The 25,802-nt window shown below is 41.0% G+C and overlaps 1 long non-coding RNA gene across 1 annotated transcript; it reads right to left on the minus strand.

Moving 5' to 3' along the window:
- Nucleotides 1-3,606: 3,606 nt before the first annotated feature.
- LOC132603704 (uncharacterized) lies at nt 3,607-7,845 on the minus strand. Its single transcript, XR_009568493.1, has 4 exons — nt 7,420-7,845; nt 7,162-7,261; nt 5,694-5,982; nt 3,607-3,877 (listed from the first exon to the last, which is right to left on the minus strand). It is a non-coding gene; the product is annotated as an uncharacterized LOC132603704 (long non-coding RNA).
- Between the last annotated feature and the right edge of the window lie 17,957 nt (nt 7,846-25,802).

Below are 25,802 nucleotides of genomic sequence, written 5' to 3' on the forward strand. Positions count from 1 at the left end.
TACACATGCATTGCGTTCATACTTCATACATTATTGCATTGGATATTGAGTCATCTCTCGGCTGTGTACGGGGTGACTGATATGAAACCTATTTGATATGAGTCATCTCTGGGCTGTGTGCGGAGTGATTGATATGCGACATATTTGATACGAGTTATCTCTGGGCTTTGTGCACAGTGACCGCTATTCTTCTGAGACATATTTGATATTGAGTCATCTCTGGGCTGTGTACGAATTGGCTGATATGAAGAGAGTTGGTTGGATAGTGAGTCATTTCTGGGCTGTGTACGGAGTGACTGGTACATGGACTTCGCGGGTCCTCCATGGGTTGTGCTGCCGAGACGTGATGTTCCGTCATCGGAGTACATGTGTACGAGCATATGCATTGCATACATATCATATACATCTTGCATTGCATCTTATCTTCTCTCTTGGTTGATTGTGATATGTATTGTGGTTGATGAATTCAGAGTTGACATACTAAGACTTGGCACAATCTGGCTTAGATGCGTGATATGTATTGTGATTGATGGATTCAAAGTTGATATACTGAGAATTCGGATAATTGGGTTTAGATGCTATAACATAGGCTGTGATTCTTATTGTGGATACTTGTTTAGTGATGACTTGTACGTTACTGTTTACATGTTTATCTTAATTTATTGTCTTCATATACGTTAGCTAGTCTTAATCGGCCTATGATATCTACCATTGCTTGTTGTTTGTACTGACCTACACTTGTTGCATTATTTTATGAATGCAGAGTACTCGTCAGGCTTCGCTTTATCTCCTCGTGTCTGATTTTCAAGTTTGCGGTCGAGTCTATTCAGGGTGAGCATGATGACGACCTCTGCCCGAAGACTCCTCTTATTATTAATGTCTTATTTCTATTTCGAGACATCATTTGAGATTTATTGTGTTATTCAGATTGTAGTGTTTAGTAGAGCTCTGTATGACCAAACTAGATACTAGGGTTGGATTCTCATTACTTCTGCACTTATTTATATTATTATAGTGAGACTTACATTATTCAATTTTCTTTAGCTTACTTATGTTTTATGAATGTTGGGATGAGGGTTTGCCTACTGAAGAGGGAAAGGTAGATGCCTGCATGACTTAGTGAAATTGGGTCATGATAGACAACTAGTAGCACGTCGGAGAACAGTGCTCCAGCTGGAGTAAGAGACCCACAGGGCTCGCGACCAAGGCAACAAAAAAACACTAACATGGCAAACAACCTGGATTTAGATGAACGAGAAAAGAGGGAGGAGATAGCACCACCCCTGGAGGAGGTCCGTGAAAAGATCCCAACTTGGGAAAACTGTCATAACCATTCAGCCGAAATTCGAGGAGAGGCTTCCTAGAAGACGTTATTTTGGAAAGAGGAAAAGACGCCCTCATTCTAGAGTGGAGGGGATATACAAAGCAGAGGAACCCCCCATCAGAAGTAACTTTAGCAGTGGTCTTGGCATCGAACGACTCGATGATGGAGCGCACAGACAAACTAATAAAATCTCTGATTGAAAAAACACCGGCCAGTCGCCCTTCAAATAGCCCAAAGTTTATGAAGGTGCGAAGGACTCACGGAGTATACAAAGAACAAGTAGAGCTAGAGCTAGTCGAACAAAACGTAAACTTAGCAAGGATTGTCAAGCTAGAAAAGGAGCTCCATGACCGGATGAGTCAAATACCTGGGGCTCCCCTTGTCTTGAGGGGGGCGAGAGCAAGGAAATATGAAAGATCCCGTACAAGCTGAGTGCGGCTCCCGCGCCTATTCCCAAAAAGTTCAAGATGCCAGACATACCCAAATATGACGGAACCATGGATTCGAAAGAACACATAACGACCTTTGAAGCTGCCATCACTTGGCATGACCTCAAACAACATGAGATCGAATCAGTCATGCTGAAAAAATTCCAACACACGCTCATTAAGGAAGAATTTTCTTGGTATACTCTTTTACCTGAAAATTCTATTGACTCTTTCGCTACTATTGCATATACATTTGTGAAAGCTCATTCTGGAGCTTGAAGAGTAGAGACACACAAGGAGGATATGTTTACTATAAAACAGAGGGATGTCGAGTCCTTCTGCAACTACGTGGAAAGGTTCCAGCAGGAGAGAATGATGCTACCTACTATACCCGAAGACTAGGCTATGGCGGTATTTGCAGATAGTTTGAACGTCAATGGTTCAGCTACGTCGAGAAAACTGAAGGAAAACCTGAGGGAGTTCCCAGCCAAGTCCTGGAACAAGGTGATCAACAGATACACGACCGAAATGAGGATAGAGAATGACCTCAGAATCGATGCCTGGACTAAAATAAGAAGTAAGATGTAGGGGAGGCTTACGAGTGTCCTCCCCGCCAGGCAAAGGAACCCAAGAGATTGGTATGAACCGTACATTACTCACCTCCTTCCAAAAGGAGACGCAGGAATCCGAAGACCACGGTATAACCAAGGTCAACCTAGGAAAGCCAAGGAGATCCCACAAAGAAAGTCATCAAACGATCTGGGCCCCCCCAAGTGTGGCGTCATATAATTTCAATATGGAAGTTGAAGAGCTAGTCACGACAATGAAAAAAGATGAAAGAAGAAAGATCTCCGGTAGCAACGCGATCTAACCCTAATAGACGTGATGTAGAGTTGTAGTGCAAGTTTCACACCCTTCTGGGGCACTCAACCGAGGACTGTAAGCATTTGTGCTATGAGGTAGCAAACTTATTACGAAGAGGGCACCTGCAGGAATTCTTAAGAACCCGGTCTAAATACGCCCGAAAGCAAGCAGTCGGGACTTCGTATGGGCAACTTGCGCCCCCAGGCGCGATCAACGTGATTTTTGAGGGAAAGATTGTAAGAGCGGTATCCCAAGAACCTCATGACAGCTAATCTTCCCCTTCCAAAAAATAAGGAGGGGATCACCACTACAAGAAATCTGTCTTATTGTGGCGACGGAAGTCGCCACAAAAACCTCAAAAGTCGCCTCTAAAGACTTATAGCAGCGACTTTCCCATCGTTGTTAGTACTTCCATAACTAAAGATTATTTGTGACGACAACCAGAAGTCGCCACAATAAGTAGGCATTTGTAGCGACATACATCGCCACTAAAATTAAACAAGTATGCCACAAAAACATATTTTACAACATAGATATTAGCCTAGTCGCTACTGAAATAAGACCTTTAGTGGCGACATTGTTGCCACAAAAGCAAATTAACTATCAGCAGCAATTTTTACCTCGCCACTACAAAAGTGATTAGTAACGACTTTTGTCGCCACAAACCTATTAGACTATTAGTGGCAAGTTTTTTCTCGCTGCTACATGTTTCTATTAGTAGCGACTCTTGTCTTCACAAAACCAATATACTATCTGTCGCAACTTTCATCTTGCTACTAAAACTAAGTTTAGTAGCGACAGAAATCGCCACAAAAACTACTATAACATCTGTGGCAACATTTATCTTGCTACTGAATAACAACTTTTAGCAACAATAAAATTGGCTACAAAAACTATTAAATCATTAGATTTACTATTGAGAATTGAATTCTCTGAAACTAATATATAGCTACTAAAAACATCTAGTAGCATAACAAATTCCAAAAGCACTTCCAAGCCGAATATCATAAATACTTTCATTACTTAAAAGTCAACAACAGATATACTATGGACATAGTACTTCGGTTCATTATATGCATATACATATGACCCAAAAAAGAAAAAACTTCCAACGTATATATATTACATATCATCAAACACTTCCATTGTATGCATATCACATAAAAACTTTCATTTTATGCATATTATATATGACCAAAAACTTCTATTGCACGCCTTCAAACTTTTCTTTGATTTGCTCCATTGTTTAAGAACCTCGTCCCTGTTATTAAAAAACATATAGGATCAGTTTGAAAATTTTCATAATCCGATGCTAATAATAAAAAGGGTCACATAGAGCACATAAGATTTAAAAAGTCAATGACATAATAGTTCCAGGAAGTGTGTCAAAAGAAAAGAAAAAAAAAAAAAAGAGAACCACCAATCAACCAAAAAATCACAATTTACAAAACCATAGAGAAATCCCAACTGAAATAACCAAACCCCACAAGGATAGTTTTTTTTTCTCTTTCTCTTTTCATTGTTATGAAATATTGAGAAGAAGAAAAAAATGGTGCAATAATGTCAATGGCAACCAAACTTTCAGCGTATTTCAACAACATTAAAGAAAGATATTTCTTGAAAATGTAAAGGCTTTGAACCATACACAGTTTCCATTAATAGAAGTAGAGGAACTTGTAAAAAGATATTGCAAATTCCACAATGTTGTAGTAATTCTTTTCCAGTTTCATTAATAACAAGGGAAGAAGAAGTGGGGTTCATTAGGCAGTTTCATTAATTACTAGTCAAAATTGTGCTTAACTATTTTCTTGTTTTTGGGTCATGAACATCTGATGGCTCTGATTTACAATGCAAAGATCTCTTCAAAGAAAACCAAACTGCTGGCATATTCTTCTTCTCCCCCATTCACAAGAATATACTAAAAAATACAACTTCCTCTACTTATAGTTAGATAACTTTCTAAAAGAACTGAACTTTTCACAAAGCCATTACTTTTTTCTCTCCTATTGACAAGAATTTCAAGCTTCAAAGCTTCAATATACTAAAGACTTTACTTTTCCTGTATTTATAGTCATATAACTTTCTAAAAGAACTGAACTTTTCACAAGAACATTACCTTTTTCTACCTCCATAAACCCAAAAAGGTATTAAAGAAGATTTTCCATTCTTGGCTGACATTATCCTTAGGAATATGCCTTTTTTAGCTATCAGAAAACAAAAGTGAATACCCAATATCCTCAAGAAGACAAACCACAAAAGAATCCTTCAAAGTACCAAGAAAAATCAAAACTTTTTCAAAAACTAAAGTCACCCCAGAAAATCAAACTAGAAACCCAAAAAAGGTAGTCAAGAAGATTTTCTATTCGTGGCTAACACTATCCCTTATAAAAATGCCTCTTTTTAGCTATCAAAAAACAAAAGTTAATACCCAATACCCTTACAATAAGACAACCCACAAAGGATTCTTCAAAATCCCAGTAAAAATTAGAACTTTTCAAAAATTAAAGACACTCAAGAAAAGAAGTTAGTGAAGAGAGATTTTCTATTCTTGGCTGACATTATCCCTTAAAAATTCCTCTTTTTAGCTATCAGAAAATAAAAATGAATACCCAATACCCTCAAAGGATTCTTCAAAATGACAAGAAAGATTATAACTTTTCAAGAATTAAAGTCACCTTAGAAAGAAAATGAGTGAGAACCAAAAAATCTTAGAGGCAAAAGAGAAGGAAAAGGATATTGTCAATTGAATGAAAAACAAGAATCTATTGGGTTATTATTAAAGGAACAAGACAAGAACCTTAAGAAGCTTTAAAATTTTGGTTTTGGTGTATTAATGAGTGACAGTATTTGGCCTGAAGAGGTCCAGTTTAATAGAAAACATCCTTTGTTAAGCTGCCTAAATGGAAAATCATGTCAAGTTTAGGGGGCTATATAGGTATTTGGCCTATTTTTTACTATTTCATTGTATTATGAATTTCAAAGCAGTAAAGAAAAAAAAAGAGTTCCAAACATCAGCGAAAGACTGATGCAATCTCCAACAACAACAGACGTAAAAAAACTGCATATTTAAAACTAACCTACACCGTTTGAAGCCTATGGAGAGGGAAGTACACTTTCTTCTAGATTCCTTGATGATTGTGTCTCTAGAGATGTTCTTTGGAGAGGGCTACTTGATGTTTGTTCGGTCTGTATAGGTCCTTGAGTTGGGTTACTTGATTATCCTATCTCCAAAGATGCCTCGTTAATCTCTGTTGGTTGTATTTGTGGTTGAGACATCGTTCCTGAACTTCCACGTCCTCGAAAATTGCCATGTCCACGGCTCGTCCCGCCTCTCACACTTTTACCTCGTCCAATTCCTTTCATTTCCTGCAACATCAAATAAAAAAGGATAAGTATCAGAATAAGAATTAAAGATGATAAAATATATAGCTATATGTCCAAGAAAAATATCAATACATAAAGCAAAGTATTAAATCAAGCAATAACAAAAATGGGGGACACTTTGCTAACAACTATTGCTTCATTGATGGAAATGTTAGAGTAAGCCCCTGATTCGACTTAACTACTGATTCTATTTATAAAAATAAAGCTACAAGAATCTTGAATTAATTTCATGTCAGCCTAATAAGTACAAAAATATAGAGAGCTTCTATAGTGATAAACTAAAAATGCACCAGAATATTATACTCTTCACACTGCAATTTATAAATTCTCATAAGATCACTAATGAGATGTCATGTCTTTTCCCATCTCAACAAAATGAAATAGTTGAGACTGAGAGAAAGAATATGCATCTCATTGCCTTGGATTAAAATTTCACTTTGTGCTTGAAGGTTGTATGGACCTTGTTAAAAATAAAATAGTAGTAACTAACAATTAAAACACTTCTCAAGCCTAGCATCCTAAAGAAAGCTACTGAACAAGATTAAGGATTTTGGAGGAGCTTTTTAGTTGAATTTGTCTACATACTTTACCTATCCATAGGCCAACTCTCTGGTCTCTACCAATAAGCCAAACTGATGCCACAAAGTTGAATACACTAAGTTGTTGTAATTAAAAATCACTATCTTTTTAAATTCTATAACTTTAGAGGTGAAGGGTCACTCTCATATTTCCAACACCAGAAAACTTTACGCTCTTTGACTTGTCTTTCCATGAAAACTCTCATTCTAGGCAAAAAGGTATATGTTGGATGCAAGAAGCTCTCACACAAGGCAGAATTTAACCTCACAGCATTCCTATCATTGTTACGGATGACAAGATTGCCATCGTCAAGGATACAAGTTGTAGATTTTCTGGTTTCGACGGAAACATTAGATGACCAGAGTAAATATCCATGTACATTTTTAACTACCAAATTCCAAATTTTGTCAATGAAAAATGTACTTTGTTATGATGGACAGGCTTGTTCCTATTGGCAACCCAAATAAATGTCTATACTTTAATACACCATAACCACATAAGAACAAAAAATAAAAATAATGGAATATCGACATGCAATCACAATAACACCAGAAAGGTCTTCAAGAAGAAACTTTAACTTACCCAAAAAAATAAATAGTTGAGAGTTCTGTCAAGATCGAATCCACAATAACAATACCAAATACGCTCTGGATGACTCTTTTATGCGAAATTCTTTATAGTCCTGTAGATTTTCAAATGGGTGAGGGAAATTGGAGATGAAATATCAGAATATATCAGAATACAACTGTGAAAAATCTCTGAAAATTAATTATGGCTCATTGCATGTTGAAAAAAATTCTTTATGAATCATTACAAACAATACCCAAATTAATTTTTTACCATAATACTTGCTGTGCTTGGAAGATCACAAGAAATCCCAAACTTTCTTTCATATAACCCATGAGAAAAAGGAAAGGATTGGGGATTTGAAGATATGCCTGACTTGAGATTTTGGGTCACTAACTGGAAGCAAAGAAACGGAGCAGCAAAGTTGTTCCTTCAATTAAGAATAGAGAAACTAAGATTTAAATCTTGTGATTTGGGGGATTTTGAGAAAAATTAGATCTAGCTGAGAAAGGGAGCAACATAAATAGAGAGATAGAGTTTTGATTCTTAGATTTGGGACTTTCAGGACCTTTTGAATCTTTTTCACCAATATGGGTAGCTTGTATAAGGATGAAAAATGACAATGGAGATCGAAGAGGAAATTTTCTGTGGAGAAGAAAACCCGTATGTTTTATGGCTGCTGATGTTCTAATTCAAAGGGATGTTTTTTTCTTTTAAATAAAATAATAAGGGTTAGCAGCGACCCAAGTCGCTACAATACGCCTTTAGTGGAGACTATTTAAAAGTCACCACGGAATCTATGGAGCCAAAATTTTATCTTAGCGGGAATGAATTTTTCACCTTTTAGCTGCACGAATCAGCGGCGACCAAATAAAAGTCGCTACTAATAAATTACTTTCTGTAGGGACCTGTATAGTCGCCGCTAAATGTATATCATTTGTTGCAATCACTAAGGTCGCCATTATATGTCGCCGCTAAATGTCTAATTTATTCTAGTGCACCCAGAAGATCGCACTACATTCAATGTTACGGGAGAGAAAAATGTCGGGGGTTCACACACCAACACACTGGTAATATCCCTCTAAATCTCTAATTTTAATATTAAGCATGTGCTTGTCGATCCAGGTAGCGTTGTAAATGTGGTGCAACTTCGAGTTCTCAATGAGATGCAGATGGTGGAGCAAGCGATCCCGGTGGTAAAAATCCTGACCGGATTCAACCTGTCAAGAGAAGCCACCCGAGGGCAAATTGCGATGGTTACGTATGTGAAGAGGGTCTCCTCGAAGGTTTTGATTGACGTTTTTGAGGGAGAGATGACCTTCAATCTGGTGATAGGGAGACCCTGGTTGCATACCATGAGAGCAGTCCCTCTACTATCCATCATGTCATGAAGTATCCAACCCCTTGGGGGATTGCTAAATTCTGGGGGGACCCAGAGCCTAGCCAAGAAAATGCTACCCTGGTGACTGCTAAAGATGACTAAGGGGATGATGATTGCTAGCAATTATAGAATGCCGACCTCGGTGACCAGCCCATGGCCAGACCTAAAGAAGAACAGGTAAAAACTCACCTAGTGAGGATTTGCATGAGAGGATACCAAGAGGATTCATTGCTCCAGAAGAGACAGATGCAGGAAGTATCACAGCAAAAGATCTTGAACTGACCGCTTGTTGTCCAGATCTTCCGAAAGAACAGGTATAGGGGCTAAGGCCTAGACCCAGAGTTTCAGAGAAAATTGCTTGAATTTTTGAGAAATAATATGAGTAGTTTCATTGGTCGGGTTCGGATATTGCTGGCGTTCCTCGAGAATTGGCAACTAATAAGCTCAGCATGCATCCAGATTGTTAACCCATCAACCAGAAAAGACGCCCGGTGAAAGCAGAGAGCAGTCCATTCGTTAAGAAGGAGGTACCCCGACTTACACAGCGGGGAGAAGTCTGAGAGGTAAAGTACCCCGATTGGCTGGCTAATGTAGTGGTACACCCTAAAAAGCATGATGGGTTTCGAATGTATTTTATCACGCCCCGAACCATAGCCTGGGCGTAACACGACACTCAGTGCCATACTGCATGTGACCGAGAGAACCACATGGTTTGGTGAATCATCATGAGGCATACATGAGCGAAAATATAACATGAATGTGATGAGCCTTTATACAACATGAGAATCATAACATTAATAAAGTACTGATTTAAAACATAATTGTGGAAGTATCATAAATGAGCCAAAATGACTATTCGACATTGAACATCTAACATGACATGATTTATTAGTCTAGTCTATGAAACCCCTAACATAAGTATGAACATGGAAACATACTCGCTGGGACAAGGCCCTCAGCATACCTTTAAATGCATATCTTATCATGAAAATAAATAAATAATAAATGTCTAAGCCCCGGAAGAGATGGGGCTCACCAACAATCTGATAAGTGCGAAATCCTACTAAGCAGATGCGTCGTCCTGTAAGTTAGTACCTGCATTGTAAAATGCAGGCCCCCGGACAATAAAAGGGGACATCAACACATTTGATGTACTGGTATGTAAAGCAACTGAATGAAATAGCGCGGGACATGAAATAACATGATAAGAGGTGAAACTGAAAAACCTGGCCATGAGGATGAGCATTATATATATGAGTAAAACATATTAAGTAGGGAGAGCATTGCATAACCAACAACATGATATCATCACGTGGGTACGTGGAGGCTGGTACCTCGTCGGACCAGCAGAGCTCCCACACCTTGCCAGGGGTATGAGATGAAAACATGACATGAAAGGATCCAATCAATATAACATGAAGGAATCATCCTAACTGGGAGAAGCCATCCTTATCCTATAGTGGCTAACGTAGTTTCAGGATATCCAAGCCTTCTTGGTAATTCGTGCAACTCCCAAAAATATGAACATGATATAGTTGGCTAAGAAGCCCATGATTTTCGTGAAATAACTTATAAATAACTTGAAATTATGATTTCACGAAATAACTTGTAAACATGGTTTCATGGAATAACTTGTAGGCATGTTTTGAAATGATATAACATAAACATGGTTTCATATCAAATAGCATGTAAAACATGGGTTTGAATGATATAGTATAATCATGAGTTCATATTGTAAAGCTTGCGTGTAAACATATAAGGTTTTATACTTTTAAACTCATAAAGTTGATAACTTGAATACTTGGAACTCATGGAATTAGGCACGGGTTCATGGAACACGTAAGGGTCCCCAATTACCATAAAGGTAGCTTAGGAATACAATAACGAACTATTCATAGGAACATGGTATATCATAGCATATAGACTTGAACATATCTAGAACCCTAGTTTTTGTATAATCCCATACTTTCATGGAAGAACGTGGCTGGGGAAGAACAAAGATGTTCCCACACGTAGATAGTAGCTCGACATACCTAGTAATGCTCTAAACCCGAAATAAAAATCTGAACTTTGTGGAAGAATCCCAAAGCTTTAGTCTTGAATCCTTTAAATGGGTTTCTTGAAAATCCCAAGTTAAAAGAATGGATTCTTGTTTAATGTTCATTACATATGTTAGAATCCATTTGAAATAGGTTGGGATTGCTTACCTTAATGTTCTTGGTGATGGAGAATGAGAGCTGTTCGTTCTAGGGCTTTGAAATTGGTAAAAAGTAAAAAATAGAACCGAACCCTCGTATTTATGGATTCTGGTGAACGCCGACAAAGTACGGCCTAAATGTATGCCCGTACTTTAAAGTACGGCCGTACATTGGGTCAAACTTCTAGTGATAATTTAATTTCGACGGGGGAAGTACCGGCTCAAGGTACATCCCGTACTTTGGTTAACAGATCTCAATGTTCTTTGCCAGTTCCCTCCGATGTACGCCCACCATTGTACGTCCCGTATATTAAAGTACGACCCGTACTTTGGTCGTAAAACGTACAATTGAAGTTCTGAGGCCAAATTTTCCAATTCTAACACTTTTATCTTGGTTACTAAGTCCCTGAATCATGAAAATCAACTGGTTAAGGATACGAGGTGTTACAATATCTCCCCCTTGGGATCATTCATCCTTGAATGATGGGTCGTGGTTAAGAATGGGACGGGACTTGGCTTGAATACATGAACGTGAAGGAAACATTACATGCAACGTGGAGGCTGAATTATCATGACATGGTTAGATGGAAACATGAATAATGAAGCTTGGCTGTTAAATGCCTGAACATGAACGGGAAACATGAGACATGAATACATAACGGACATGACATGGATACGGAGGTTAGTTACCTTGGGTGTCCTCCTTTGGTTCGCCAAACAAGTATGGATACTTGGATTTCATATTTTCTTCGGCTTCTCATCTAGCTTTTTCAGCTTTCTGACTCCTCCATAAGACTTTAACTGAGGCAACTTCCTTAGTTCTCAACTTGCGAACTTGACGGTCAAGAATCGCAACAACAATCTCCTCATAGGTTAGACCATCCTTAATCGTTATAATATCAGCAGGAACAACCAACGACGGGTCCCCTACATACTTTCTCAACATGGATACATGAAACACTGGATGTACAACAGCCAAATCCTGGGGAAACTCAAGTTCATAAGCTAATTGACCGACCTTTTATAGAATTTTGTAAGGTCCAATATATCTGGGAGTAAGTTTCCTTTTCTTGCCAAATCTCATAACACCCTTCATAGGTGAAACCTTAAGGAACATCCAATTATTAACTTGAAATTCTAAGTCCCTTCGCCTCACATCTGTGTAAGACTTCTGGAGACTATGAGCCGTTCTCAGACACTCTTGAATTAACTTGACTTTCTACATATCCTGATAGACCAAGTCTGGTCCTAACAATTCTGCCTCACCAATTTCGAACCAACCAATTGGCGATCTACACCTTTGCCCATACAAAGCTTCAAACGGTGCCATCCCAATGCTAGAATGATAACTGTTATTATAATAAAATTCAATAAGAGGTAAATGATCATTCCAATTACCTCTAAAATCTAGGACACATGCTCTCAACATGTCCTCAAGAGTCTGAATAGTATGCTCCGCCTGACCATCTGTCTGCGGATGAACGGCTGTGCCGAGGTTCACCTTGGTACCCAATCCTTTCTGAAAGGATTTCTAGAAGTTCACCGTGAATTGAGCACCACGATCTGATATAATAGACACTGGGGTCCCGTGCAATCTGATAATTTCATTAACATACAATTTAGCGTAATCTTCTGCTGAATCTGTGGTCTTGACTGGAAAAAATTGTTCCGACTTAGTAAGTTGGTCAACGATCGCCCAAATAGAGTCATGCCTCCTAGCTGAATGAGGTAGACTTGATACAAATTCCATATTGATCATCTCCCATTTCCAGACAATAATATCAATATTCTGAGCCAAGCCACCAAACCTCTAGTGTTCGACTTTCACTTGCTAATAATTTGGGCACTTAGCAACGAAATCTGTTGCATTTCTTTTCATATCATTCCACCAGTAAATCTCTTTAAGATGATGATACATCTGAGTGGAACCTAGGTGAATGGAATACCTGGAGTTGTGAGCCTCTGATATGTTTCGCTTTCTGAGCCAATCTAAATCTAGAACACATAATCTACCCCGGTACCTCAAGGTACCATCATCTCCCCCTTGTTCGAAAGCCGTTGTCTTATACTTGTGAATCCCCTCTTTCAACTGTAACAAGTAGGGATCCTTGTATTGTTTCTATTTAACTTTAATGACTAAGGAGGAAAGAGCCCTATTCTAAACAACCACACCACCATCCTCGGAGTCCAAAAGTCAAACTCCAAGATTGGCCAAACGGTGAACTTCTTTGGTCATAACTCTTTTATCTGAATCAACGTGGGCTAAACTTCCCATGGAACGCCGACTGAGAGCATCGACTACAACATTCTCCTTCCCTGGATGATAGGGAATATCCACATCATAGTCCTTAAGAAATTCGAGCCATCTTCTCTGTCTAAGATTCAACTCCCTCTGCTTAAAGATATATAGCAGGATTTTATGATCGGTGATAATATTCATATGCACTCCATACAAATAATGATGCCATATCTTAAGTGCAAAAACCACAACTGCCAAATCTAAGTCATGAGTCGGATAATTCTTTTCATGAGTTTTAAGCTGTCTAGACGCATAAGCAACAACCCTACCATGCTGCATTAAGACACATCCAAGACCAACTCCCAAAGCATCACACTAAACCACGAACCCTTCGGTTTCTTCTGGTAGCGTCAAAACTGGAGTAGAAGTCAATATCTTCTTCAAGTCTGTTCACATGCATCCGACCACTGAAAATTAACCTTTTTCTAAGTCAACATCGTTAACGGAGCTGAGATAGAGGAAAACCCCTCTACAAAAAGTCTGTAATAGCCTTCCAGACCCAATAAACTTCTGATATTTGATGCCAAGATGGGTCTGGGCCAATTCTTAATAGCATCAATTTTCTGAGAGTCAACCTTCACGCCTTCACCTGAAATTACAAGGCCTAAGAATGCCACTGACTTGAGCCAAAACTCGCACTTTAAGAATTTTGCATAAAGCTTGCGATGCTTAAGTGTCTGCAATACTATTCTGAGATGATCTGCATGTTAAGCCTTACTACGGAAATACACCAAAATATCATCAATGAAGACAATGAAGAATAAATCGAGACAAGGCTTGAAGACTCTGTTCATAAGATCCATGAAAGCAGCTGGCGCATTTGTCAACCTAAAATACATAACAAGAAATTCAAATTGACCATAGTGGGTTCTGAAAGCGGTCTTCGGAATATCAACTTCCTTAACCTTTAACTGATGGTAGCCTGATCTAAGGTCAATCTTGGAATAACATTGGGCATCCTGAAGTTGGTCGAATAAATCATCTATTCTGGGAAGAGGGTACCTGTTCTGAATGGTAACTTTGTTCAACTGGCGGTAGTCAATGCACATGCGTAAGGAACCATCTTTCTTTCGGACAAATAAGACTGGCGCACCCCAAGGTGAAACACTGGGCCTAATAAATTCCTTGACCAAAAGGTCTTTTAACTGGGATTTTAATTCTTTCAACTCTGCTGGAGCCATTATGTATGGCGGAATAGATATCGACTGAGTATCGGGAAGTAGATCAATTCCAAAGTCAATCACCCTGTCAGGAGGGACTCCTAAAAGATCTTCGAAAAAGACCTCTGGAAATCCATTTATAACTAGGACGGACTAGAGAGTTGGAGTCTGGGCATCTGAATCCTTGACTCGAACTAAATGGTAGATATAACCCTTGGAAATCATTTTTTTGACTTTTAAATAGGAAATAAACCTACCCTTGGGTACCACTGAATTACCCTTCCACTCTATAACTGGCTCATTAGGAAACTCGAATTTCACTAATTTGGTTCTATAATATACTGTGGCATAACATGAAGCCAACCAATCCATACCCATGATTACATCAAAGTCTACCATCTCTAACTCTGCTAAGTCAGCTATGATTCTACGGTGGTAGACTAAAACTGGGCAACCCCTATAAATACGCCTAACTATGACTGACTCACCCACTTGGGTGGATACCTCAAAGGGTTCATCCAATTTTTCTGGTCCAATCCCAAATTTCTTAGCAATAAATGGGGTTACATAAGACAAAAGTGGATCCTGGGTCAATAAGGGCATGAACATCGAATGTGAAGACTGCTAGTTTACCTGTGACCATATCTGTACGAGCTTTTGTATCCTGACGTCCTGTCAATGCATACAAACAGTTCTGACCACCGCCCGCATTGCCGAACTTTGCTGCTCCATGCCCCTGCTGGGCCTGATTGTGATGAGGAGCTGTTGAATTTGTGGACTGCGCCACATTACCTCCAGTATCTTGGCTAGCTGATTGTTATATCCCGTGTTTTCACACGTTGGAAAAAAATTTGGAAATATTCTTGACTTGTAAGAAATAAGGTCATAATTAATTTTTAGTTAACATAGTAGTTGGGCATGAAAGAATAGTGTTGTGGAAGTGTGGGATAAGGCTAAGGGCAAATTTGGAATTTTGGAAATTAGTTTCGGGAATTACAAAATATGATTCACAAGTCATTGGGCTCAAAAATTGAAATGAAATGGAGGCCCAAAGTGGGGAGCATGGCCGGCCAACATGGCCATGATCCAAGTCCAATTACTTGGTCATGTGCTTGGTCATGTGACCAAGTCTTCATATTATATTCATTAGACAATTCAAGAACATAGAGTGATAAGAAGACAAAGCAAAAACAAGAGAGAAAGAGAGAGGGGTTTCGGGTTTGAGGTGCCAAAAATCACCACAAAAAATCTTGCTCCTAAAAATTTTCTTTTGTGGTTTTCCTACTAATTCAAGGTCCCTTCTCAACTTGGTGTAGTTGTTTTGGAAGAAAGAGGCCTTGGTTCATCAACTTGATCTCTTATTCAAGTAAAGAAGACTATAGAAAAAGGTAAGAATTTATCCCTTATTATTGTGTTATGGAGTCTTGTTTGTGTTGTAGTATGTAGAAATGTGTTGATTGTATGGAGAAATGGAAGTTTGCAAAGTGGGTGTGTGTTATTAGTGTATGGCCGTGTGTATGTATATGTTGTATAGCCATGATGTGTTGAATTTGTGTTATATTCTAGTTGTGATTGTGGTGAAATGCATATTAGAAATGAAATTGATAGAAGTGGTTAGTGGGGTGTTTGGCCGTGTGGTTTGAAGTGTGTGGAATGGAAATGGATTAAGTTTGTTTAATGTGTTATTATGATACTTGCAATGTATATGGAGATAAAATGATATAAGTTTGTATCGAAATGGAATATTGAAGCTTATGTCGTTTTAGTACGATTTTACGACATTATGAAAATGAAGTTATTAGGTTGCTAATTATGACAAGTATTGATGAACTTGGAAGAAGGAAACATGTTATGAATACATATGCCAAAGATTAGGAGTTTTGGATAAATTATGACTTTGGTGGAAAGTTTGTATATTATGTATATCGTGTGTATAATTTGAGGAAAACGATATGAAATGCTTCTAAACTATGTTGTGGTGATCTAGATTGATAATGAATGTGAAATCGTTGAGATTAGTTTGAAAGTTAAGGTTAAAGTAAAGGTTATGGCATTATGTCGGCAAGTAGAACTAGTTGTGCCATATTGTGTTTCTAGTGTTTGTTGTTGCTGTTGATGTTGTTGTTTGGGTTGTTGTTGATGATTGTGAGCCGAGTTGAATTCTCGGGGGTGCTATATGTATAGGGGAAGTGCTGCCGAAATTTCGGTAGACAAATATGAGTTGAATTGAATTCGTAGCATCTATAGCTTACAATTGGTAAATGTGACCATTTGCAGATTTTCGACGAAACGGAGAGTGAGCTTGGATAGGCTTAAAAAGCTCAAAAGGTATGTAAAGCTACCCCGATCATTCTTTTGGCATGCCTAAGTGTATTAGGATCGAATTCGGGCCTCGAAAGACTTTCTGCCCCTCGGAATCCGCAAGTGAAAATATCACTTTTTCCTTCAGTAAGATTGATACTCGAAACTCATTTACTATGATTCCTTCCGACTTCATTGGATCGGTTTGTCTTTGATATGCCTCATCGAGTCTTTGGAGACATTCATGATATTTTAATTGCATTAGTCTCTCACTACTCCATTCGTGGATGCCCCAATGTTTCCCACACTGAGCCCGGGCCAGGATATGTTGTCAAGCGTGATCCTTTGCATTGTTCGCCGTGCCTCGATGTGAGGGGGCAGGTATACGCGTACATGGGTTTGTGGAGTATGTTGTGCCATGTACGCTTGTTCTGATATGATTTGCTATGGCCATCTGATATGATATAATATGTGACGGGGTTATGCCCCATTCTGATTCTTCTGTGTTGTGGCACCAGCGTCGGGAGGGTGGCCACGTTCTGTCTACCGAGTCCCTTGGAAGGGGCCGGATTTGATATGACATATGTTTCTGTACACACTCTGCATGTTTTGAAATTATGTATCTGATACTTTGGATTTTTCTGTTTATTTCTGTACGTTCTATACCAGTCATGATTTTGTTTCTGCAAATCAGGCTTTACATATTCAGTACATATTTTGTACTGACCCCCTTTCCTCGGGGGCTGCGTTTTCATGCCGCGCAGGTACCGACAACAGGTTTGCTGATCCGTCCGCTTAGGATCTCATTCTGCTATTTTTGGAGCGTTATTTTATTCAGAGCCATCTTTTGGTACAGCCTGTTACTTCTATATGTGTATATTCTCGTTCATGGGTACGGCGGGGCCCTGTCCCGCCATATGATTCTGTTGGTCCATTTAGAGGTCTGTAGACATGTTTGTGGGTTGGGATCTTTCTGTACAGCTGTGTGTATATGTTGTGTTTGGGCGATCCCATTCGCCGCGGCGGCCGGTCCGCATATATTTAAATGTTACTCTGTTGGCCCTGTGTGGCCTTTGTTGGTATTTTCTGCGTGCAGGGTATATGGGATAGTCCGTAAAACAAAGGAAACTCTGCCGAAATTTTTCTGGGAATTAGCTAAATTTGAAATAAACCCTCGTCGGCTTCTGTTGTATATTAGAATGTGTTTGAGTGCCCAGATCGGGCACTAGTCACGGCCTACGGGGTTGGGTCGTGACAAAAGTGGTATCAGAGCGGTTCGTCCTCGGAATGTCTACAGACCGTGTCTAGTAGAGTCTTGTTTATCGGTGTGTTGTGCACCACACCTATAAACAGGAGGCTACAGGGCATTTAGGATACTACCCTTCTTTCTGTCTTAGATCGTGCGATAGAGCTGTGTTATCAGGATGATTCCTCCCTAACGAATTGTTACATTTGCAGTTATGCCTCCAAAAAAGGCGACAACGGCCCAAAAGGCCAAGGCAGCAGCTGTGGGAGAGTCTAGTCCGGCCCAGAGGGTTACCAGGGCCCATGCTCATATTGCTCCTGATATTTTGCCCCCGGCAGAGGGCTCTTCCACACCGCCACATGTAGAGGAGATTGGAGCAGCAGCAGCTGCAGGACGAGGGGCGGCTCCACCGCCTGCTCCCGAGATTCCAGTACCTGAGCCCCCAGCTCCACGGCCAGGGACTGAGGATCAAACTATGAGAGAGGCAGTCCAGCTATTGACCAGACTTGTGGCAGGACAGGTTCAGGGGCACGGACTGGGAGGTTACCAGGCTTACAGGCGTGACAGTTCGAGAGCCCGTGAGTTCTTGACTTGTGGCCCTCCAGAGTTCTTCGGGACAAAGCCCGAGGAGGATCCCGAAGAGTTTATCAGGAAGATGCGGCGCACCTTACATTTTATTAATGCTTCCGCGACAGAGTCAGTCACATTGGCTTCGTACCGGTTGTATGATGTAGCGGCAAATTGGTACGAGTCATGGGAGTTATCCAGAGGCGACAGCGCTCCCCCAGCAGTTTGGGATGATTTTTCTCAGGCTTTTCTTAGTCATTTTCTGCCTCCGGAGTTACGGCGGGCCAAGGCTGACAGATTCTTATTACTGAGACAGAGGGGTCGCAGTGTTCGAGAGTACAGTATGGAGTTCGACTCATTGGCCCGATACACACCTGCTGTGGTAGCTACTATGGCTGACAGGATGCACAGGTATATTATGGGGCGGGACCGTTATTTTGTCGACAGCTGTTTGGTATTGGCTGCTCAGCCTGGCATGGATATTGCCCGGATTCAGGCCCAAGCCCAGGGCATGGAGGACCGGCATAGGGAGCGTCAGCCTGATAGGAGCCAGGATCGGAGACAGCCCAAGAGGGCCAGATCATCTGGGTATTCTGGAGATTCTCGGGCAGGCAGCCTCAGCAGCCGCAGCAGCCTAGCAGACATCTATCCCAGCTGGCACAGAGCGCACCTCCACAGCCTACAGGTCGCAGATTTGATAGCCCAGGTTATTCAGGAGCAGGTCAGAGCTCCAGGGCTTCAGGTTCGCGGACAAACAGGGTTTCTGGTCAGACGAGGCCACCTAGGCCTCAGTGTTCTTACTGTGGCAGATACCATCCTGGGGAGTGCTACAGAGCCACCGGTGCATGTTTTTCTTGTGGCCGTCAGGGCCATTCTGTGAGAGATTGCCCGTATAAGGGTAGTTCGGGTGGTGCAGCGCAGCCTACCGGATCAGCCGCCGGGTCTTCATCTTCATCAGTGGCTATGCGCCCTACGGGGCCGGGTACTTCAGCACCAGCGGGTCGCGGCAGAGGCCGTGGTGGAGCTTCTAGTACTAGCGGTCCTTCGAACCGCATTTATGCTCTGTCCAGCCGCCAGGATCAGGAGGCATCGCCTAATGTCGTTACAGGTACATTATTGGTTTTCTCTCGGTCTGTGTATGCATTGATTGATCCAGGTTCGACTTTGTCATATATTTCGCCTCTGGTTGCTAGTAAAATTGGTATAACGTCTGAACCTATAGAGCCGTTTGAGGTAGCCACACCGATTGGGGACTTTATTGTAGCAAATCAGGTATATAAAAACTGTTCTGTAATTGTATGTGGCCGTGACACTAAGGCAGATCTGGTGGAGTTAGATATGGTCGAGTTCGATGTTATTATGGGAATGGACTAGCTAGCCTCCTGTTATGCTAATGTTGACTGCCAAAATAAGGTAGTTCGTTTCCAGTTTCCCGGGGAGTCAGTTATAGAATGGGCCGGTAATACAGCATCGCCGAAAGGTAAGTTTATTTCATACCTTAAGGCGAAGAAAATGATCAGGAAGGGTTATTTTTATCATCTGGTTCGGGTACAAGACTTGACAGCAGAAACGCCGACTCTTCAGTCAGTTCCCGTGGTTAATGAATTTCCAGATGTGTTCCCAGAAGATCTTCCAGGCCTTCCTCCAGAGCAGGAGATAGATTTTACTATTGATTTGCTTCCAGATACTCAGCCGATATCTATTCCCCCGTACAGAATGGCACCAGCAGAATTGAAAGAACTGAAAGAGCAGTTGAAGGATCTGTTAGAAAAAGGCTTTATCAGGCCCAGTACTTCGCCTTGGGGAGCCCCGGTATTATTTGTGCGTAAGAAAGACGGGTCGCTGCGTATGTGTATTGATTATCAGTAGCTGAATAAGGTAGTTATAAAGAATAAATACCCCCTCCCCAGAATTGATGACTTGTTTGATCAGTTGCAGGGCGCCAGATATTTTTCGAAGATAGATCTTCGGTCAGGCTATCATCAGGTATGGGTACGAGAGGCTGATATTCCTAAGACAGCATTCCGGACCAGATATGGGCATTATGAATTCAGAGTTATGTCTTTTGGGCTGACTAATGCTCCTGCGGTATTCATGGATTTAATGAACCGGGTATTCAGGCCATTCTTAGACATGTTCGTAATTGTATTTATCGATGATATCCTGGTTTATTCTCGGTCCGAGGCAGAGCACGCAGATCATCTGAGAGCAGTACTTGGGGTACTTCGGCATCGGAAATTATATGCAAAATTTTCTAAATGTGAATTCTGGTTGGCTTCAGTGGCATTCCTGGGGCATATTATTGCAGCTGATGGTGTCCGGGTGGATACACAGAAGATTGAGGCCGTGAAAAATTGGCCCAGACCCACGACGCCCACAGAGGTACGTAGTTTCCTGGGGTTAGCTGGCTATTACAGAAGATTTGTGGAAAAGTTTGCTTCGATTTCAGCGCCTTTGACAAGGCTAACTCAGAAGGGAGCCAAGTTCCAGTGGACTGATGCTTGTGAACGAAGCTTCCAGTTGCTGAAAGAGAAGCTGACTACAGCCCCAGTTCTGTCTCTTCCAGAGGGACCCGATGGATATGTTATTTATTGTGACGCTTCTGGCGTGGGATTGGGCTGTGTATTGATGCAGCACGGCAGAGTTATAGCTTATGCTTCTCGGCAATTGAAAAAGCATGAAAAGAATTATCCTACTCACGATCTAGAGCTTGCAGCGGTGATCCATGCCCTGAAGATATGGAGACATTATTTATATGGCGTTCATGTTGATATCTATACAGATCATAAGAGTCTCCAGTATATTTTCAGGCAGAAAGAGCTTAATTTGCGGCAGCGGAGGTGGCTGGAGCTCCTGAAAGACTATGATGTGGATATTCTGTATCATCCGGGCAAGGCTAATGTTGTTGCAGATGCGCTTAGCCGGAAATCTATGGGCAGCTTGGTAGATTTACAGCCATACAGGAGAGAGATAGTACGTGACATTTATCAGTTGGCTAATCTTGGGGTTCGTCTGGCCGATTCTGGAGGTACACGGATTTCTGTCCGAGGGGTTTCTGAATCATCTATTAAGGAAGATATCAAGCGGCATCAATATGAAGATCCTGTTTTGGCACGATACAGAGACACAACCTATGATAAGGAGAAGACTCCGTTCGAGTTCACTCCGGACGGGACTTTATTATTTAAGGGCAGGTTGTGTGTACCTGATATTGCAGGCCTTTGGCAGCAGGTTATGAGCGAGGCACATTATGCTCGCTATTCGGTCCATCCTGGGTCTACGAAGATGTACCATGATCTCCGATGCTTATACTGGTGGGATGGCATGAAACGGGACATCGCTGAGTTCGTCGCCCAGTGTCCCAATTGTCAGCAGGTCAAGATTGAACACCAGAAACCGGGTGGACTGTTGCAGGAAATGGAAATTCCGACGTGGAAGTGGTAGGTCATTAATATGGACTTCATTACAGGGTTGCCTCACACTCCACAGAAGTATGATTCCATCTGGGTTATTGTTGATAGGCTGACAAAATCAGCCCATTTTCTCCCCGTCAGAACTACTTATTCCGCCGAGGATTATGCCAGGCTTTATATTAAAGAAATAGTGAAGCTTCATGGAGTTCCTATATCTATTATCACTGACAGAGGTGCCCAGTTCACGGCGAACTTCTGGAGATCTTTTCAGGAGGGGTTAGGGACTCAGGTGAGTCTGAGCACAACATTCCATCCTCAGAGCGACGGACAGGCCGAGCGCACTATACAGATACTTGAAGATATGTTGCGGGCCTGTGTTATCGATTTCAGAGGTAGCTGGGAGGATCACTTGCCATTGATTGAATTTGCTTATAATAACAGCTACCATTCCAGCATCCAGATGGCTCTGTACGAGGCTCTGTATGCCGGGAAATGCAGGTCACCTATTGGCTGGTTTGATATTGGCGAGACAGAGTTAATCGGCCCAGATATGATCCAGCAGGCCGTTGATAAGGTGAAACTTATCCGGGAGCGACTATTGGCAGCCCAGAGTCGACAGAAATCATACGCCGATAAACGACGTCGTCCTTTGGAATTCCAGGTTGGTGATTGGGTATTTCTAAAGGTATCGCCTATGAAAGGCGTAATGCGGTTCGGCAGGAAGGGTAAGCTTAGTCCGCGTTATATTGGGCCTTATCTGATTGTGCGGAAAATTGGAAATGTCGCCTATGAGTTAGACCTGCCATCTGATTTGGAAGCGGTACATCCGGTATTCCATGTGTCTATGCTCCGCAAATGCATTGGTGATCCCTCCAGAATATTTCCTGCGGATGATATTCAGGTGACGGAGCAGTTATCTTATGAGGAGTAGCCCGTAGCTATTTTGGACCGCCAGGTAAGAAAGCTCCGGAACAAAGATGTAGCCTCTGTTAAGGTGCTGTGGCGGAACGATAATAGGGAAGAAATGACCTGGGAGGCCGAAGAGGAGATGAAGAAGAAATACCCTCATTTGTTCCCTATGCCCTAAGGTAATCTCGAATCTTTGCTAAATTCCATTTCAATAACGAATGTGCTGTCTATAAACAGAAACTCCCCCGGGGCCTTTTCAAATCCTATAAGATTAATTTAACATTCGAGGACGAATGTTCTAAAGGGGGGGGGGGAGGATGTTATATCCCGTGTTTTCACACGTTGGAAAAAAATTTGGAAATATTCTTGACTTGTAAGAAATAAGGTCATAATTAATTTTTAGTTAACATAGTAGTTGGGCATGAAAGAATAGTGTTGTGGAAGTGTGGGATAAGGCTAAGGGCAAAGTTGGAATTTTGGAAATTAGTTTCGGGAATTACAAAATATGATTCACAAGTCATTGGGCTCAAAAATTGAAATGAAATGGAGGCCCAAAGTGGGGAGCATGGCCGGCCAACATGGCCATGATCCAAGTCCAATTACTTGGTCATGTGCTTGGTCATGTGACCAAGTCTTCATATTATATTCATTAGACAATTCAAGAACATAGAGTGATAAGAAGACAAAGAAAAAACAAGAGAGAAAGAGAGAGGGGTTTCGGGTTTGAGGTGCCAAAAATCACCACAAAAACTCTTGCTCCTAATTATTTTCTTTTGTGGTTTTCCTACTAATTCAAGGTCCCTTCTCAACTTGGTGTAGTTGTTTTGGAAGAAAGAGGCCTTGGTTCATCAACTTGATCTCTTATTCAAGTAAAGAAGACTATAGAAAAAGGTAAGAATTTATCCCTTATTATTGTGTTATGGAGTCTTGTTTGTGTTGTAGTATGTAGAAATGTGTTGATTGTATGGAGAAATGGAAGTTTGCAAAGTGGGTGTGTGTTATTAGTGTATGGCCGTGTGTATGTATATGTTGTATAGCCATGATGTGTTGAATTTGTGTTATATTCTAGTTGTGATTGTGGTGAAATGCATATTAGAAATGAAATTGATAGAAGTGGTTAGTGGGGTGTTTGGCCGTGTGGTTTGGAGTGTGTGGAATGGAAATGGATTAAGTTTGTTTAATGTGTTATTATGATACTTGCAATGTATATGGAGATAAAATGATATAAGTTTGTATCGAAATGGAATATTGAAGCTTATGTCGTTTTAGTACGATTTTACGACATTATGAAAATGAAGTTATTAGGTTGCTAATTATGACAAGTATTGATGAACTTGGAAGAAGGAAACATGTTATGAATACGTATGCCAAAGATTAGGAGTTTTGGATAAATTATGACTTTGGTGGAAAGTTTGTATATTATGTATATCGTGTGTATAATTTGAGGAAAACGATATGAAATGCTTCTAAACTATGTTGTGGTGATCTAGATTGATAATGAATGTGAAATCGTTGAGATTAGTTTGAAAGTTAAGGTTAAAGTAAAGGTTATGGCATTATGTCGGCAAGTAGAACTAGTTGTGCCATATTGTGTTTCTAGTGTTTGTTGTTGCTGTTGATGTTGTTGTTTGGGTTGTTGTTGATGATTGTGAGCCGAGTTGAATTCTCGGGGGTGCTATATGTATAGGGGAAGTGCTGCCGAAATTTCGGTAGACAAATATGAGTTGAATTGAATTCGTAGCATCTATAGCTTACAATTGGTAAATGTGACCATTTGCAGATTTTCGACGAACCGGAGAGTGAGCTTGGATAGGCTTAAAAAGCTCAAAAGGTATGTAAAGCTACCCCGATCATTCTTTTGGCATGCCTAAGTGTATTAGGATCGAATTCGGGCCTCGAAAGACTTTCTGCCCCTCGGAATCCGCAAGTGAAAATATCACTTTTTCCTTCAGTAAGATTGATACTCGAAACTCATTTACTATGATTCCTTCCGACTTCATTGGATCGGTTTGTCTTTGATATGCCTCATCGAGTCTATGGAGACATTCACGATATTTTAATTGCATTAGTCTCTCACTACTCCATTCGTGGATGCCCAATGTTTCCCACACTGAGCCCAGGCCAGGATATGTTGTCAAGCGTGATCCTTTGCATTGTTCGCCGTGCCTCGATGTGAGGGGGCAGGTATACGCGTACATGGGTTTGTGGAGTATGCTGTGCCATGTACGCTTGTTCTGATATGATTTGCTATGGCCATCTGATATGATATAATATGTGACGGGGTTATGCCCCATTCTGATTCTTCTGTGTTGTGGCACCAGCGTCGGGAGGGTGGCCACGTTCTGTCTACCGAGTCCCTTGGCAGGGGCCGGATTTGATATGACATATGTTTCTGTACACACTCTGCATGTTTTGAAATTATGTATCTGATACTTTGGATTTTTCTGTTTATTTCTGTACGTTCTATACCAGTCATGATTTTGTTTCTGCAACTCAGGCTTTACATATTCAGTACCCTATTTCGTACTGACCCCCTTTCCTCGGGGGCTGCGTTTTCATGCCGCGCAGGTACAGACGACAGGTTTGCTGATCCGTCCGCTTAGGATCTCATTCTGCTATTTTTGGAGCGCTCTTTTATTCAGAGCCATCTTTTGGTACAGCCTGTTACTTCTATATGTGTATATTCTCGTTCATGGGTACGGCGGGGCCCTGTCCCGCCATATGATTCTGTTGGTCCATTCAGAGGTCTGTAGACATGTTTGTGGGTTGGGATCTTTCTGTACAGCTGTGTGTATATGTTGTGTTTGGACGATCCCATTCGCCGCGGCGGCCGGTCCGCATATATTTAAATGTTACTCTGTTGGCCCTGTGTGGCCTTTGTTGGTATTTTCTGCGTGCAGGGTATATGGGATAGTCCGTAAAACAAAGGAAACTCTGCCGAAATTTTTCTGGAAATTAGCTAAATTTGAAATAAACCCTCGTCGGCTTCTGCTGTATATTAGAATGTGTTTGAGTGCCCAGATCGGGCACTAGTCACGGCCTACGGGGTTGGGTCGTGACACTGATGGGCAGTCCTTCTGAAAATAGCCCTTCTGACTATATCTAAAGCATGCATCAGTACCCACACGACACTCACCTGAGTGTCTCTTATTACACTTGCCGCATATCAGATTGGTATAAGTC

This window comes from Lycium barbarum, chromosome 7 (assembly GCF_019175385.1).
Source record: "Lycium barbarum isolate Lr01 chromosome 7, ASM1917538v2, whole genome shotgun sequence".
Lineage (NCBI taxonomy): Eukaryota > Viridiplantae > Streptophyta > Magnoliopsida > Solanales > Solanaceae > Lycium > Lycium barbarum.